Below are 18,059 nucleotides of genomic sequence, written 5' to 3' on the forward strand. Positions count from 1 at the left end.
GGACAATCAATCAATAACCCATATAGTTAATCATATAGCTACTGATCAACACATGCAGCAGTTTACAGAACAACAGACATAATGATGCACAAATTAAGACAGTTTAGTCACTAACCCATGCACTCAGTGAGACACATTTAATCACTCACTCATACATTCAGTCATGCACCTACTAAATCCTTCGTCCAGACACTTATACATCTACTCATTCTTCAATATGTAAAACATATTTAAACTTTACAGAAACACACAGTCACTGGATGATGTCATCAGTGATGTCATTTGAGATGTCATCAGTGATGTCATCAGTGATGTCACTGACCATGTCATGAATGATGTAATATGTGACATGATCAGCAGTGGATTGCGGGTGCGCGATATATAGTTAGTGCAACTAACTATATATGGAATTTCAATGGTTTTGTGTGAGTAAAATAAGGTTTTTTAAATGCTAATTCCTAACTATATATGGTGTATAACCTATGGTTTTTTCAGTGAATTTTCAAGGTTTTGTAAATGCTAATTCCTAACTATATATGGTCTATAACCTATGGTTTTTTCAGTGAATTTCAATGGTTTTTTAATAGCAAATATCATAAGCTGTCGAATGTCAAGTACGTGGTAAGTAAAAACATTTTCGTGTTTATGCACACTGATCTGCTTTGAATGCTGCCCCCCACCCCTCATTTCTATTAGGAGTACTCTCTCTTTGCAGATAGTGAAGGGTAGTTAACGCAGCCCTTTGCCCCCTTTGTAATCCGTCGTGCCTGCTTCTCTCTCCATTTGATTGATTGTTCGCTTTGGTTCATTCTCTATTTACAAACAAGCACAGAGTCGCAATACTCTGTTTAGTCTTTGCAGATAGCGAAAAATCGTGTAAAAAAACAAAAGGAATCGAGCAAAATCAGTAGGCCACTAATGGGATCTCTTTTTGACCTCGCTAAAATAGAAACATTAGGAACAACCTGTTGAAAATAGCAATGCGTATGTACATAAGCGGCGTTCATTTGTGTTCACAGTACCCCTTGTTGATTGTTTCAATCGAGCATTGAATTGTTCGAAGTTAATTCTCTTAAGGATCTTCTCTACCTGCAAACGAGGAAGAATAGGAATATTCTCTCTCCCTTTGCAGATAGTGAAGGGTAGGTAACGCAAGCCTTTAACACGTCGTACCTATTTCATTCCTCATTGATTGATTGATTGTCCGAACATTGACTGTTTGGGAATTAGTTCTTTTTGGAGGTATTCCCTGTTTGCAAATAAACGTAGGAAAATCTTTGCAAGTAGTGAAAGGGTACGTAATGCGGACCTTTCTCCCCGTTGTAATCTGTCATGCCTATCTACTCCCCACTGATTGATGCACCTTTTTCACCCGGACCATTTACTAGAGATACGTCATCTGGCCCGACCAGAGAGCACCCCTAGTGAAAAGGACATATGCAATAATAACGAAGTGATCACTGTATCCTGTTAACAGAAACTTTACCATGAAACAACCTGGAAAGAAAAAAATAGGAAAACGAAAATCAGTAGGCCACTGATGAACATGAACTTTTATTAAACAACGAACAAAGAAACGATAACATAACGTAATGATAAAACCTATTAATGTCCTAGAAACAAGAAAACGTTAAAATATGCCAGTGGTGAGAGACCAGAAAAACAGTAAGAGAAACCAAATCACCCCTCGATGTCCCACCGCCTGCCACGCCAAAAAAATCGATAGACTAGGGAAAATGCAAGTCAGTAGAACATCCGCCCCCACTCTGGAAACTTCCAAGGTGGGGCAGGGTTCCGGCTACGCCCAGCCGGGAGCAGCCCATATAAGGCAGGTCCTGCTGCCACGCCTCGGCCAGGAGATCCTAACGTAGGGTGTAGCCGGAGGAGAGGCCGAGGCCAGCGGGACCCGGCCAGGGGATTGCCTTTACAACGCTGAACAGTTGCAGGGGGGGGGAATGTCTCCTCGACCCTCCCCTCTCTCTCCCAGTCCGGCCGCGGTGGCCCTTGAGAGTTGCAGGTAGTCCTGCCACATGCTCTTCCGGTCCGGCCACCAACGGTCGGGGGGCCGAGGCCGACGGGATCCGGCTGCAGCCGATAAACCAAGAAACCCGTTCATGGGGCCAGAGCCAGGGGCGTCCGGCCGACATCCACCGGAAGCCCGGCCCGAAGACGGACGGGACACTTCTTTCTTTTATAATGGCTGCGACAACACTGGGGGGGGATGTCTTGCACATGCCTCCGACCCCCCCCCCCCCTCGTCCTCATCGCCTGGTCCGGCCATAACAAATCTCAAGCGAGACGCCGTGGGGTGCACTGGGAGGGAGAGACGGTGCGAACAGGCCTCTCCCGCCTCCCCAGGTGGAGGCTTCCCAGCTGCACCCTCAGCGCTCCAGGCGCCCGGAAAAGGGTTCTTCCACTGTGGCCATGCTGCAACGTCTCGCCCGGCAGGGTGGAGCCCGTCCGCTCATGTGACCCCGCGATCGCCGGTAGCTGCCGAACTCTCAAAATGGCGGTTGACCTGGCAAGAGCGGGCCCAGCATAAAGAAATGGCCCGGTCACTGGTTGACTCCACCACCGTAGTCCTCCACGACCTTGAAGATTCTAGAGGAGCCGCGGGAGTCTCCGACCCCCGATGGGGAATGACTGCCATGATCGCCCGTGGAGTGACGAAACTGTATCCGCGGGACGTCGGCGCTCCCATGCTGGCGCCAGCCTCACTTTGAATTACTAGAATCCTGCAGACCTCACTTCCGGTGAAAGCACAGTGTGACCCAGTAGGAAAAATTATTGCACCCCCTCCCCTTTTTGACTGATAGTTCAAACCACCGATCCTTTCCTTTGCCCTTTTAACGGAACTTTGGACTGCCTCCCCCTCTTTTACATTTTCTAGAGAAAACAAAACATTAACCACTACATTAGCATAGCAGTTGACACCAGAACTGTTTTCAAATTGAAAACCAACAACATCTTCAACAGAATCCTTTTTGTTTCTGCTGTGACCCTGCTACAGCACAGGCATTGTCCCCAGCAGTAATTCTGCAATGCCGGTAAGAATAGCTGTGGTGCCTACTGGACTCACTCACCCCCGCGGCGCCCCACGCCGTTTTTTGCTGGGCGGCAACTTACTAGACATCACTTTCGTGCCATCTAGATTTCAGCGCGTTCTGCTGCCTTGGAACTATTCGCACAACAGACCGCTACTGACAAGAATATTTCATTATTGGTGCTGTCAATTTCAATAAATCTATTGGATAATTCAAAAGAAATTGCCACGGTCTCTTCGTTGTTTAAATGTTTTTACTGTTTTTGTTTTCTTGTATATATTTATATGTTATTAAAGTTTTATATTCCTACTACTTTGTTGGAGTGCTATATATTTTTAATGTGACACATAATTGTAAAAACTTTGATGTACAAAGAGTCATTCCTGGAATCTTCCGCTTCAGGCTCGGTCCCCTCCCCAATCACAATACAGGATGGTTTTCAGATAGTAGGAACACGTGTGGTGTGACGGATCTCATCGGGTGTGGGCCTTGATCTACTATAACTCCTTTGAAGAGGGGTGATTCTTTACAGCTGGGGCCATAAACTACATCTGCAGGGCTAGCTGATAGCCTGGACAATCGGACACAGAGAAAGAGGAGTGTCAGAGGGTGCGGTAGTGAATAGGGCGAAAGGGAGGTGTCGGGCGGGCACAGAGTGTGATTCTCAGGGAAGAGCAGCGCAGATGGGGGGAGGTTTATTGCCCATGCATAAGACAGAGAGCGGTGGTGACCAGTGCCTAGGGAAGATGCTTGCGTGGGTGAGGAGCCATGCTACGAATCGACAGCGTGCAGAGAGTGGGTCTGGTCAAGACATCTAAAATGGCTGCCGTGCACGACAAAAGTGTGGCATTTCAAAAAAGGCAAGATGGCGCAGACAATGTTTTTCAACACTTCCTCATTTCCTTCGAATCGAACGTTAACAGACGTTGGGGCATATTACCAAAGTTAAGCGATATTTATCGCTAACGATGCTTACCAACCAATTTTTTACCACTAAGCATCGTCAGAAATTATCGAAGATAAACCTTGCTATTATCAAGGTTTATCGCAAATGTGATAATAAACGGCCGCAATGCATGAATATCGCTAAAAACTCAGCGATATTCATGCATTACCGAGCTAATGCTCTTAGCCATGTTATCCTCCTCCCATTGGATAACATGGCTAAGAACTGCTCAGGGCAGGTGTTACTTTTTGGAGATATTCGCGCTTAGCGCAAATATCTCCAAAAGTTGGTAATAGGAGATAGATATCTTGCATGTTGTAATGCAAGTTATTGTGGTATATGGAACTCATACCATAATCTCTCAGGAAAGCAGAAACTGATCCTTTTGGGACCGCCTAAAAAGGCCTAGGGGGTGAGGAGTACTCTACTTTGCCCCCTTTTCACGTTCCGAACTATTTTATTTTACTCTCTTCTGTAATTACACAAAATAGCAGCGATAAGATGCATCGGAGACACACAGTGAGAGAAAGGAGGCCGGAGATGAAGAAGAGATGTCAAATACACATTGGAGATAATATAGTGGCAGAAGGGAAGTAAATATGAGTAAACTTACCATGTAACATAAAAATGTTGCACTCTATACTATAAGTCTCATTTTATACTACAATCACTTCGCTACAACCTCATAAATTAAAAATAAAAATGAATAATGTCTCAAACAATTTTTGATTTCTAAATATAAATTTATTCTTCAGAATTTTCTAAATTTGAAAGAACTAGTAACATGTCCTCATCAGCAATGTCCTCATTAAAAGTCTCCAATGATGATTCTTGTAACTCTATGGTCTCCAAACACTCGATAAATTCGCCATCAAGAGATTGATCAAAAAAATCATTCAAGTCATCTCCTCCTTGTGACAATATTTCATTATTGGTGCTCTCAATTTCAATCAATGTAGTGGAATCATTCAAGTCATCTCCTCCTTGTGACAATATTTCATTATTGGTGCTGTCCATTTCAATCAATCTAATGGAATCATACAAGTCATCTCCTCCTTGTGACAATATTTCATTATTGGTGCTCTCAATTTCAATCAATGTAGTGGAATCATTCAAGTCATCTCCTTGTGACAATATTTCATTCTTGGTGCTGTCCATTTCAATCAATCTAATGGAATCATACAAGTCATGTCCTCCTTGTGACAATATTTCATTATTGGTGCTCTCAATTTCAATCAATGTAGTGGACAATTCAAAAGAAATTGCCACGGTCTCTTCATTGTGAGCCATTTTATTTTGAAATTGCTTGCTGTAAATTGCAGAAAAAAATAATCACTTTCATTTATCGTTTTTAGTAATACATAATATAAAACTAACTTTATCAAGTATTTAGTATAACAGAAGGACTGCAAATAAATAACAGAAAACATTTTTCAAATTATCTTCAAGTGTACAACATAGTTCCCCTTACAAATTAACAACTCACCTTTTTAAAAGTAGCAGAAGTGTTAGTACTGTGTAAATCAAACACCAGAAATTCACCACCAAAAATTCCTCACAAATGTACCTCAGACAGTAGTATCACAAAATGGCTGTGGTTTCCTCTCATTTGACATATATACATAACCAATTAACTTTCATCACACACAAATACAAAACCAAAGTAACATTTTAATTGGTTCTAAATTTCAACACTTTCAAATGTGTTTTCCCCATGCAATTTTCCATAGGACATTTACATACGTCTACAGCCTGAATGGCTGAACGGAATTACACCAAACTTGACAAAATGGTACATCAAACCTAAGAGGTCAGGAAGGATCTACTATGCCCCCTTATGGTCATTTCCCCCTTCGCTTTGGCCTCCTCTTGTCTCTCAATCCTACCGAGAGACAAGATGGCGGCCGCTACGGACTGTTTGGAATGTTGACAGACGCCGGAGAACCAATCAGCTTCGCAAAGCTCCGTAACGCGAAAAGTACGCGAAGCGGAGCGCTGTTACAGATATATATCTTTTTTTTAACGTTAATTTCTCAAAATCCACTGGAGCACATATATTGAGACCTAGCAAAGGCACATCGGGCTACCAGTCCCTAATATTTTGCCAAGTTTCGTGCAAATCCATTCAGCCGTTCGATTATTATTATTATTTTTTTTTTTTGCCCCGCGGAGCCCTTTTAAAACCTCCACATCAAACGTAGGGGGTCAGCGAGGATCTACTATTCCCCCTTATGGTCATTTGCCCCTTCGCTTTGGCCTCCTCTTGTCTCTCGATCCTACCGAGAGACAAGATGGCGGCCGCTACGGACTGTTTGGAATGTTGACAGACGCCGGAGAACCAATCAGCTTCGCTTCACAAAGCTCCGTTGCGCGAAAAGTACGCGTCCTGGAGCGCTGCCCGGTCCGCTGTTACAGATATATATCTTTTTTTAAACGTTAATTTCTCAAAATCCACTGTAGCACATATATTGAGACCTACAAAAGGCACATCGGGCTACCAGTCCCTACAATTTTGCCAAGTTTCGTGCAAATCCATTCAGCCGTTCGGGCTAAAAGTAAGGCTAACCGCCCTATGGAAAACTCAATGTTAAAAACACGTTTTGGGACCCCCCTTTTTTCTCGGCCCCCCCTTGACAAACCCCCCCCCAAATTTTCAGGGGCTCCTCAGAAACAAAATGTTCAATTTTCCAGAAAATTTCAGCCAATTCCGTCCACAAACGCCAAAGTTATTAGACATAGAATTTTCAAAAATCCCATAGGGAAAAAATCCTAACTATATATACCTACTGGCGACCGCCAGTAGGTAATATATATATACTACCCATAGGAAATCCGCAACATTCTATTTGGAATAACTTTAACGCCGATTGACGAATGTGCGCAAAATTTTCCAAACTTTTGGCCACATCCGGTCCGCTCTTATCCTGAAAGTTTCACAATGATTCATCAAGTGGGGGCAGAGAAAAAGGGGGTCCCAAAATGTGTTTTCCCCATGCAATTTCCCATGGGACATTTAGCCGCAGCTACAGCCCGAACTGCCGAACCGAATTACACCAAATTTGGAAAATAGGTAGTCCTTGGTTCAGACTAGTGCCTTTTGTGTATTTGGTGTAAATCTGTTCAGTAGTTCCTGAGAAAATGACAGTTAAAGTCATTTATATATCTATGGGCGCAGTGGATCAGCGTATCTATCCGCGTACCCTAAGCGCAGCCTAAGCGCACCCTGCCGTGCACGAGCTGCTTTTCAATTGGTTGTCAACACTCCAAATCAGGAAGTGTTGGCAGCCATCTTGTGCCTCGGTAGAAACCAAAGAAAAAACGTTGCAAAACGCGAAAAGGGGGCAGGGTAGACACACCCTGACCCACTAGACCTGCTCAGGGCCCAAATCGCAGGATGCGCATAGGATCCGCGCATCCTACCGTAAAAAAAAGAAATACGGTCTCCCGAGCTAAATATTTTAATTTGCCTCCGGGGGGCCAAATCCCGGGGGCATTATTAAAAAATTAGTGTGGGGGGTCCCAATCCCCCCACACTACCCCGAGGACCGCCATCCCCCGGGGCTTTAAAACATTAGTTGGGGAGCTCTGAGGCCCCCAGCCCCGGGGACCGAGACCCCCCGGGGCTCTAATTTAACGTATGCTGGGGGCTCACGGGGCCCCCCGCAGCCCCAGGGACCGCCACCCCGGGGCTTCTTAGAAATGGGTGGGAGGCTCTCAAGCCCTGGGGACCGCCACCCCCCGGGGCTCTAATTTAATGTATGCGGGCGGGCTCACGGGGCCCCCCGCAGCCCTGGGGACCGCCACCCCCCTTTGCTTCTAAGAAATGGGTGGGGGGCTCTCAGGCCCCCCCAGCCCCGGGGACCACCACCCACAGGGCTTAAAAACATTTGAAAAGGGGGGGCTGAGGCCCCCCCAGCCCCGGGTACCGCCACCCCCGGGGCCTCTTAAAAATGTGGGAGGGGGCCGCGCGGCCCCCCTCCTGGAGCCCTCGATGGCCCTGGGGACCACCAGGGCCTTGTAAAGTACTACAGGAGTATGACCCGTCAACCATGTTGGGATTGGGGTAGGTAATCAGAATAAACAAACAATATCCCAACTGGTATTATTGAAAAGACAAATAAACACATATGCATGAAGCATTATGAGAACAGAAATAAGGAGACTCAATATGCTTTTTCAAATGTGCTCATGGCATCATGTAATAAACAGAAATAGTTAGGCGATTTACAGTTGTAACAGCACTGTAGGTGGACAAATAACAACACAACCTGAATTGTACTTGGTGCTCAAAGTGTACAAGTGACATACAAGGTGGCAACGCAAGTGACAATTGTGGTCGGCATAAATGGCGCATAGTGAATGGTACTTGAATATATACAGTGAATAATGGAAAACAATGTGGCTCCAAATGAATCATTAAGCAAGAGTTCTCAGTTGAGTTGAATGTAATTAGGATGAACCACACTGGGGGCTGCGCCTTTTATTGAGCTGAGCGGTTGACGACGTTTTGCTCCTCCTTAGTTGGGATCATCTTCAGGACTGGGTTGTAAAGGGGAACGGTGCTGTTGAAATCCGGGACGAAGTCCGCAATATTCAGAAGGGCGGAGTCACCGTAGATGCGATCAGTGCTAAACTGTCCGGGACGCAGATCCGTCTAGGCAGCGGCCGGTGATCCGATTGAAACGGCGGAGGACCCGATCTGATAAATGATCGGTGGAGCTTGAGTGAATCTTACGCTGAGTGAAGCAGCAAAGGACAGGTACGACTGACTGCGTGCGTGCCTGGATACCGTAGTCCACCGGGCTCTGAGGCCCCCCAAGCCCCAGGGACCGCCACTTGTTAAAAATGTGCGAGGGGGGCCGCGCGGCCCCCCTCCTGGACCCCTCGATGGCCCTGGGGTCCGCCACCCCCCAGGGCCAGCTCCTGCAGTGTCCAGGGTGCCCACCCCCGGGACACTGCTGTTTGCAATGGCAGGGCGGGAGCCTCGTGGCTCCCACCCTGCCATTGCAAACTGCTTTGCTTCATTGAAGCAAGAGCAGGGAAACCTGCTCTCGCTTCAATGAAGCAAATCAAATTGCTTTTCCATATGGGGAGCAGCATGTTAGCTCCTCCCCATATGGAAAAGCAATGCCGGCTCCCGCAGGCGGGACCGTGGGGGAATTGGGGACTCCCCCACGGTACCCAACGGTGAGGGCCAGCCCCGGGGGATGGGGTCCCCGGGGCTATTAGTGGCCCAGGAGGGGGCCACACGGCCCCCCTCCTCAAAAGGAATATATTTTTTTTTTTAAAGGGCCGGCCCCGGGGGATGGGGTCCCCGGGGCCATAAGTGGCCACAGGAGGGGGGCAAGGCAGCCCCCCTCCTAATAATTTTTTTTTTTTTAAACAGGCCCATGCCTCGGGGGATGGGGTCCCCGGGGCAGACTATGGCCTCAGGAGGGGGGCCACAGGCCCCCTTCCAAATGTTTAAATTAGAAATAAAATAATTGGGGGCAGGCCCTGGGGGATGGGGTCCCCAGGGCCCAAAAATTAGAAAAAGATGGGGAGCTACCCTTCTTCAAAAAAATGTTTTTTAACGTGATCGCGGCCAGAGGCCACGCCCCCTTATTGCACCGCTCTGCAAACGCACCCCCTGGCGTGTTTTCAGAGGAAGAACAAATTCCCCTTGAATACTGGGGGTCCCTGGGGGCCAACTAGCCCACCAGGTACCCCCAGTATGTGCCAGGTGGCTGCATTGCAGAGAGGTGTTATGAGGCCAGGCCCCTTTTTACACCTCTCTGCAACGCAGCTCTGCGGCGCTTACTGGAGGTAGCTGGTGGGCTAGTTACACCCCAGGGACCCTCAGTATTCAAGGGGAATTAATCTCCCAACTTAAAACGCACCACGGGTGCGTTTGCACAGTGGTGAAGGGAGGGGGCGGGGTCTGAGTTCACATGTGTGCAAACATGCCCTGTGGTTTAAGTTGGGGAATTAATTCCTTGTCAATACTGAGGGTCCCTGGGGGCCAACTAGCCCACCAGGTACCTCTAGTAAGCACCACGGAGCTGTGTTACAAAGTGTTGTAAAAAGGGGCATGGCCTCTGAATACCTCTCTGCAACGCAGCCCCCTGGCGCATACTAGAGGTACCTGGTGGGCTAGTTGGCCCCAGGGGACCTCAGGATTCAAGGGCACTTAATCCGCAACTTAAAACGCGCCACAGGGCGTGTTTGCACATGTCACCTCAGGCCCCGCCCCCTTCCTTCACTATTGTACAAATATTCCTCTAAAATCAGCCGAACTACAAATTCCGATTTACTCACCTGTTATCAGGAGAGAACCTAGTGCTGCATCTCTTAGCCCAGCTCTGACCCTGAAAAGTAATTCTAAGCGTACTTACCAGTAACCTATATTTCCTTCCATAGGAATCCATTGTGTGGTTTTCAGCAGAAAAGTTTCTAAGTGTTGATTTTTGAAACGTACAAATATTCCTCTAAAATCAGCCGAACTACGAATTCCGATTTACTCACCTGTTATCAGGAGAGAACCCAGTGCTGCATCTTTTAGCCCAGCACTGAACCTGAAAAGTAATTCTAAGCGTACTTACCCATAACTTATATTTCCTTCCATAGGAATCCATTGTGTGGTTTTCAGCAGAAAAGTTTCTAAGTGTTGATTTTTTAAACGTACAAATATTCCTCTAAAATCAGCTGAACTGCGAATTCCGATTTACTCACCTGTTATCAGGAGAGTCGTCAGTGCTGCATCTTTGAGCCCAGTACTGATCATGAAAAGTAATTCTAACAGTACTAACCAGTTACTTGAATTTCTTTCCATGGGCAAACATTGACTGGTTTCACGTGGAAATTCTTCTAAGTGTGGAGTTTTTTAACTTTAAAAAATTCCTATAAAATCAGCAGATCTACGAATTCCGATGTACTCACCTGTTATCAGAAGTGACCTCAGTGCTGCTTCTTTGAGCTCAGTACTGATCCTGAAAAGTAATTCTAAACCTACATTGTTTGGTTCTCACCAGAAAAATGTCTGTCTATTTTCACAAACTAAATATATTCCTTAAAAATTGCCTGTATGAATTAAACACATTCTTTTGACTGTTTACAGGAGATGCACCCATGCTGGAACCAGGATCCACCACTGAGTAAGAAAAAGTAACGTTAACACCACTTACCTGATAAGTGAATTTCCTCCTGTAGGATAACATTGGTGATTCTATGTGAAAAAGTTTCTAAGTGTCATCTTTTAAAATATAATAATATTCCTTAAAAATCACTACTGTAACCAAAACACCTTTACTCAACTGTTTACAGGTGATGTCTCAGGACTGAATTTAGGATCCAGTCCTGTGTTTAGAAAAGTAATCCAAAAAGTAATTAATTGCATTTAATTAGAAATTCACATTGACCTCAATGTTGCATTGTTTGAAATTGAGTTGTCCATTGCAACAACTGTAACTACTGTACTTAAAAGTCCATTGCCTATTTGCAAAGTATTTAAACTAAAATAATTCATTATGAGAAAGTATATTTTGTAATGTAATGTATAATGTAATTATAATGTAATTTAAAAAATAAAATATCTAAAAAAAATGTTTAAAAAATGTAGAAAATTAGTATAAAAAAATACAAAATAACTATAAATACATTTAAAAATTGTCATTTACACAACCTTTGAAATTCACTATGAAAAACTTAGGTTTCAGACATGTTATAGATAGGAATTAGCATTTAAAAAACCTTTGCAATTCACTGAAAAGAACACAGGTTTCAGACATGTTATAGTTAGGAATTAGCATTTAAAAACATTAGAAATTCACAGAAAAAAACATAGGTTTTAGGGGTGTTAAAGTTAGCTGGACATTTCACTCGTATAAAACCATTGAAATTCCCCCGTTATAGTTAGTTGTACTAACTATAACTCGCACGCCGGCAATCCACTGATGATGATGTCACATATGACATCGTTCATGACATGGTCATTGACATCACTGATGACATCACTGATGAAATCTTAAATGACATCACTGATGACATCACTGATGACATCATCCACGTGCCAATCTGATACATCTCATCATACCCTAGTATAACCTTTCAACACTCATTATAAAATATTGAGTACCATATTTGAAACCATTGTCACACCAATACAAGTTTCCAAAAACCCACTCAGTGATTACTATATCCACACACATCTAAACACTTACCTACAGATTCACTCACACATGCTAATAAAGATCAATAGAACACTTAAATATACTTATACACCTACATTGACATTACACAAAGCACACATCATATTCACTTATGCAGTCATCCTACTCACTTATGCAAATAATTGATCATACTTACATTTACTCAGCTACACACGTATACAAACGCCTTTATTTATTCATATAGTAACTCATACTTAGTGTGTTATAAAATCACTATTGCATGTATAAAGTTTTTTCGATACAGTCACTCATACAATCACTGAGTCTTATGTATACTTATTTATATACAAGAACTGTCAGATACACTGCCTTTTATATTTCTAGTTTGTTGGACATGTATCATTGAGAAATATATTTACTCATCACCACACCCATAAAGACATTCACGCATCCAAGCAACTGTTTTCATATACAGTCTTAACCTCATATACCTACTAAATCAACTATTTACACATCTTTGGACAGTCACACACCTCCCACCCAACTAGACACACACATTCACTATCCCATACAAATACTCACTTAACTGATTAATAAGTAATATGTACTTTCAAATAGCTGGTAACCAACTTATGTAGTAGTTTACGCAACAAGAGATAGAGTGATATAGATATTCACACTGTTTAATCACTATCCCATACATTTAGAGAAACACTTTAAATTAGTCACTTAGACAGGCAATCACAGTGCTACTAAATCCTCCATCCAGACACTTATACATCCACTCAGTCTTCAATGCACATTGCTATATATATATATATATGTAATACTTATTTAAATATCAAACCAAACCACATTCACTGGATAATGTCATCAGTGATGTCATCAGTGATGTCATTTGAGATGTCATCAGTAATGTTACTGACCATTCATAAATGATGTAATATGTGACATCATCAGCAGTGGATTCCGGGCGCGCAAGTTATAGTTAGTACAACTAACTATAATGGGAGAATTTCAATGGTTTTATACAAGTGAAATGTCCAGCTACCTTTAACACCCCTAAAACCTATGGGTTTTTTTCAGTGAATTTCTAAGGTTTTTTAAATGCTAATTCCTAACTATAACATGTCTGAAACCTATGTTTTTTTCAGTGAATTTGATATATATACATATATATCTATATATCTATATATGAGCACACAAACTCCGGTTCTGAAAGAAGCCGTCTTACAGGGCCGTCCGTGGTCAGGGCACCGGCAGCCCTGTACAATGTCGTATCCCAGCGCTTCCCCACTTCGGAAGGATTAACACGGACACCTCGCATGAATTGCAGGTAATTTATTCAAATGTCAGACTGCACCGCAACGCGTTTCACCTTTCGGCTTGATCACGCTTGCGGTGCAGTCTGACATTTGAATAAATTACCTGCAATTCATGCGAGGTGTCCGTGTTAATCCTTCCGAAGTGGGGAAGCGCTGGGATACGACATATATCTATATGTATTAACAATGGGATGCTGCGATCTTGGTATTAGGGCCAAAACATTTATTATTCTTGTTTACTATAGATCTCATCCCGTATCAATGATGTTGTGTTTATCTGTATATTTATTTGCAATATACTGTACAGTCATGGTTTTAACATATATATTTATATATTTATGATACATTTTATGAATTTATTTATATATTTTGTATATATTAGCTCATAAATTGGGTGTTATACATGACTTTTGTACATGATGTATATTGTATATAGTGTATATATTGAGATTGATCCTCATGACGCACATTGCACTTTGCACAACAATATCGGTTTTGACATTTGGATTTATCCAGTGATCTTTTGTTTGTTTACACATTGATGTAATTGCATTTGCACTTTAATGTTATAGTATGGACAGTTATAACATGGCGCTAATTCAGGGACTATCCCGTGATGTCTGTAACTTACAGTCTGTTGTCCGTGTCTATGATAAGTGCAACACGTGACCAAAAACCTACCAATCGGATTGTATTCCCACTTAGCACTAGCACTTTAAAAATTGCCTTTTTCCCAGCGTGCGTCATGTGATCAAGGCCTCTGTGTAGGCCGAAACGTCATGCTGTGTGCCGCTTCCTCGAGGGTACAATAAAGAAACATTGCTCACTGCACCTGAGGTCTCCTCTCTTCTTCCTGCGCAGCGGTCTCCAGCACTGGGCTCCGGGCGAGAGGCAGCAGGGATTGTTTCATATTGCCAGACCGGCAGTGTGCTTCGCCAGTATTTGGATGACCCCTCCCCTTGCTTGTGGCGGAACAACAGGAAGCCGAGACCTCTGCTGACCCGGAAGTCGTTTGTCTCTCCCGTTAGGGAGTAATTGTTCCAGCCCCCGGTTACTGCCAACGCTGTGCTGCTTGTTAACCTGACGTGGAGCCTGCCAAGCGTTCTGCTTTGGTTGAGATTCTTCGGCTGGGACCAGCGAAGCAGCACGGAGAAGAAAACACCGGTAAAGGGAGAGTGTGCGCGACTGTACGGCGGCTTGCATTTGCAGCGTTCGCCCAAACAGCTGTGAGAGCGCATCACGCGCAATACTGACTGAGAGGAAGCGGCATGTCGGCAGACGCACTAAAAGCGAGGGAACAGGCAGCGCTAAATGCGTTTGATGACTCCCCGGCTGGGGGGTCAGCTGAACCATCCGCCTCTAATGCACCGGCAGATGAAGTTGTGAGCGTTCGTGATCATTTTAAAAAACTGGAAAAGTTGATGAAAAGGGAACTCTCCAAATGGTGGGAGCACCGTTCACTGAGTCGCTATTTGGAAGTAAATAGGATACCGCGTGGTTTGCGGGTCATGTTGGCCCCAAGTTATGAGGATCCAGATCCGGAAATGCTCCGTGAATGGGCCGACTGCAATTTAGAATCGTCACGCAAACTAGTCCAAATACTGGTCCGCTATGCGGAGAGTGACCGGTTGAAAACACAGGCAAAGATTGAGGAGCTTAATCTGGTCATCGAAGCAGCCAGTGTGGACTGTCCAAATGAGTGTATCAAACTTAGAGGCGATATGATGGCGAGGATACAGAAGGAAGAAGAATCCATCAGCAAAAGGAAAGCCTGGAAATTTCAACGCGATAAGGCAGATTATGCGGAAGGTCGCATTTTCACCTTTGCGAAAAAGTATGACGCCATCAAAGCCTCACGAGGCCAAAAACTTGCAGGCACCGCGGATCGCCCTAACCAATCACAGGGAACAGCACAGCAGGATGACTCCTCGGAGTCCAACTTGAGTTCAAGTATGAATAGCGACTCAGACTCCAATTCTGCACAATCAGGAAGGCAATTGGGGTTTACAAAGCTCACGCCAGCAGAGGAATTGGACTGTGTGAGGAAAGACTGGCGAGGGACCCTACGCCCGAGAACGCAGTCGCGCTCAGGAACAAAAAAATCAACGCAAAACGCTACCAACGTCGCAAGGCCAGATCCAGAGCAAGAGCCAAATCAGCAGAAGAGGAAGAAAAAGAGTGCAAAGAGATGGAACAGGAAGTGAACCTATTATCTGGAGCTAAGGACTTTGCCCCCTCCATCATCAACTTGACAGACATGGTCCTGTCCGATTCTGAGCTCAATATCCTATCTAAAGGTCTCACATTTTGTCCTCCATGCGATCTGAATTATGCGGACACAAGAATTGATCTTTACAAATTTGTCCGCAAAATCAAGCTACAGAAACACTTTGCTGGAGGAAAAACCCGCAGCAGTGCTACGCGGGTTGAAGCTGGAGACGAGGGATTACAAGCCCGTGACTTGCCTGGCTTGGAAGCCCTAGAGTCTCTCAGATCGGAGCAGTCATCATCACAAACTACATCTGGAGGTGAGCCCAGCAGGGTGGGGGGACTAACGTCTTTTAAACCGCGCTCAACGTTCACACCAGTGATGATGTATGATAATTTGGACATTTTTCACGATGTAGTTGTCAAAGACATCAAGTCATTACATTCCAAGGTGCTCAATTCTAAACGGAAAAAATTTACACAAAATGATCAATACACGCGTCTCATCCAAAAAATTCAGGCCAATGAAAATGTCATCGTCAGACAGGCTGACAAGGGAGGGAACATAGTTTTGTGGCCACGAAAACTATATCTAGAAGAAGCCCTCTCCCAACTGAATGATCTGAACTGCTATAGACATAGTGACATTTCATTGGTCAAAAAAGCTCAGGAAGACTTCCACTCTTTGCTCATGGGGTGGAGGTCCTTTGGCCTACTGAGCATGGATGAGCTGAAATATCTAAAGAATAACCATCCAGTCATGCCAGTCCTATACCTCATTCCCAAGATCCACAAGAATCCTAGTAAACCCCCGGGAAGACCGATAATTGCAGCGTGCGGGGGTTTATTAGAGAAAACAACAGTGTATGTGGACTCTTTCTTGCAGGAATTTGTTCAGGAGTTACCATCATATGTGCAAGATTCCAATGATTTTGTAAGAAAGATACAGGATATAGAGTGGGGTATGGATCTGTGGCTCATTACATTAGATGTCACGTCTTTATATACCAGTATTAATCACCAAGACGGACTGCGAGCCATAGAATTCTACCTAGGATTGCGACCTATAATCATGGCTGATCATAACCGCATGTTACTTTCAATGATCTCATTTTGTTTACACCACAATTTTTTTATGTTTAACAATAGATATTACCAGCAGGTCAGGGGTGTGGCCATGGGGGCCTGTTTCTCTCCCAGTTATGCCTGTCTACACATGGGCTACTGGGAGAGGCAGGTCCTCCATGGCACGCACGCAGACATTTCCAGACAATCTATTGTTAGGTGGTATCGCTATATAGACGATGTGTTCCTAGTCTGGAAGGGCACTCGCCAGGAGGCTGAGCACTTTGTTGACCGCATCAATAAGAATGATTACAATCTGCACTTTACCTCTACCATCAGCAGGGATCAGGTGCATTTCCTTGACATGACAGTCACACCAGGAGCAACACATCTAGAAACAAGGTTGTATCGTAAGGAGACGGCTGGAAACACGATTCTCCACGCCAGCAGCCATCACCCTGCTCACCTTATACGCAGCATTCCGTATGGTGAAATGTTGCGTATACGTCGTTTGAGCAGTACAGAAGCCCAGTGTAACCTGGCTCAGCAGGCCAGTAGGTCCAGATTCCTGGCTAGGGGGTATCAGGCTGCAATAGTGGATAAAGCCATAATCAAAGCTAATGCCATTCCACGTAATCATGCCCTCGAGCCTAAGGTCCACAAAAAGTCCATCACCACTAATGATCAACCAGTCAGATTGATTTGGGCCTTCAATAGGCAACATGCAGCGCTGGGGAAAATAGTTTCCAAGCATTGGAATCTAGTGAAATGTGACCCAGTGATAGGGGATAGAATACCCAATACCCCATCCATCACATACAGGCGAGCATATTCCATGCAGAATGCCCTAGTAAAATCTAGCCCAGAAGTCCTGACCGGTAAAATTTGGTTAGGGAAAAGTAAGGGCTTTAGGAGGTGTTCATCCTGCAAGGCTTGTCAGCATGGATTGAATAAAACCGAATATGCTACCCCATTCACCTCTGTGGCACGTAAAATAAAACAACAACTCACGTGTAAGAGTGAATATGTGGTGTATGTGCTGGAGTGTCCGTGTGCCCTGCGTTATGTTGGCAGTACCAAATTGCAGGTGCACAAGAGGATACTCCAGCACATTAGGGCCATCAATACCAGTGATCCAGCATATCCGGTGGCCCGTCACTTTAAGGAACACCATAACAATGACAGTTCCCTGTTGCGCTATTATGCTATTGACTGTGTTGGCCCTCTTAGGAGAGGAGGAGATAGGGATGGGGCCCTGAGAAAGTTAGAAACCAGGTACATAGTGGAAATGGACTGGCGAGCTCCGGGGGGATTGAATTCCACT

The sequence above is a fragment of the Lissotriton helveticus genome, chromosome 10 (assembly GCF_964261635.1).
Source record: "Lissotriton helveticus chromosome 10, aLisHel1.1, whole genome shotgun sequence".
NCBI lineage: Eukaryota > Metazoa > Chordata > Amphibia > Caudata > Salamandridae > Lissotriton > Lissotriton helveticus.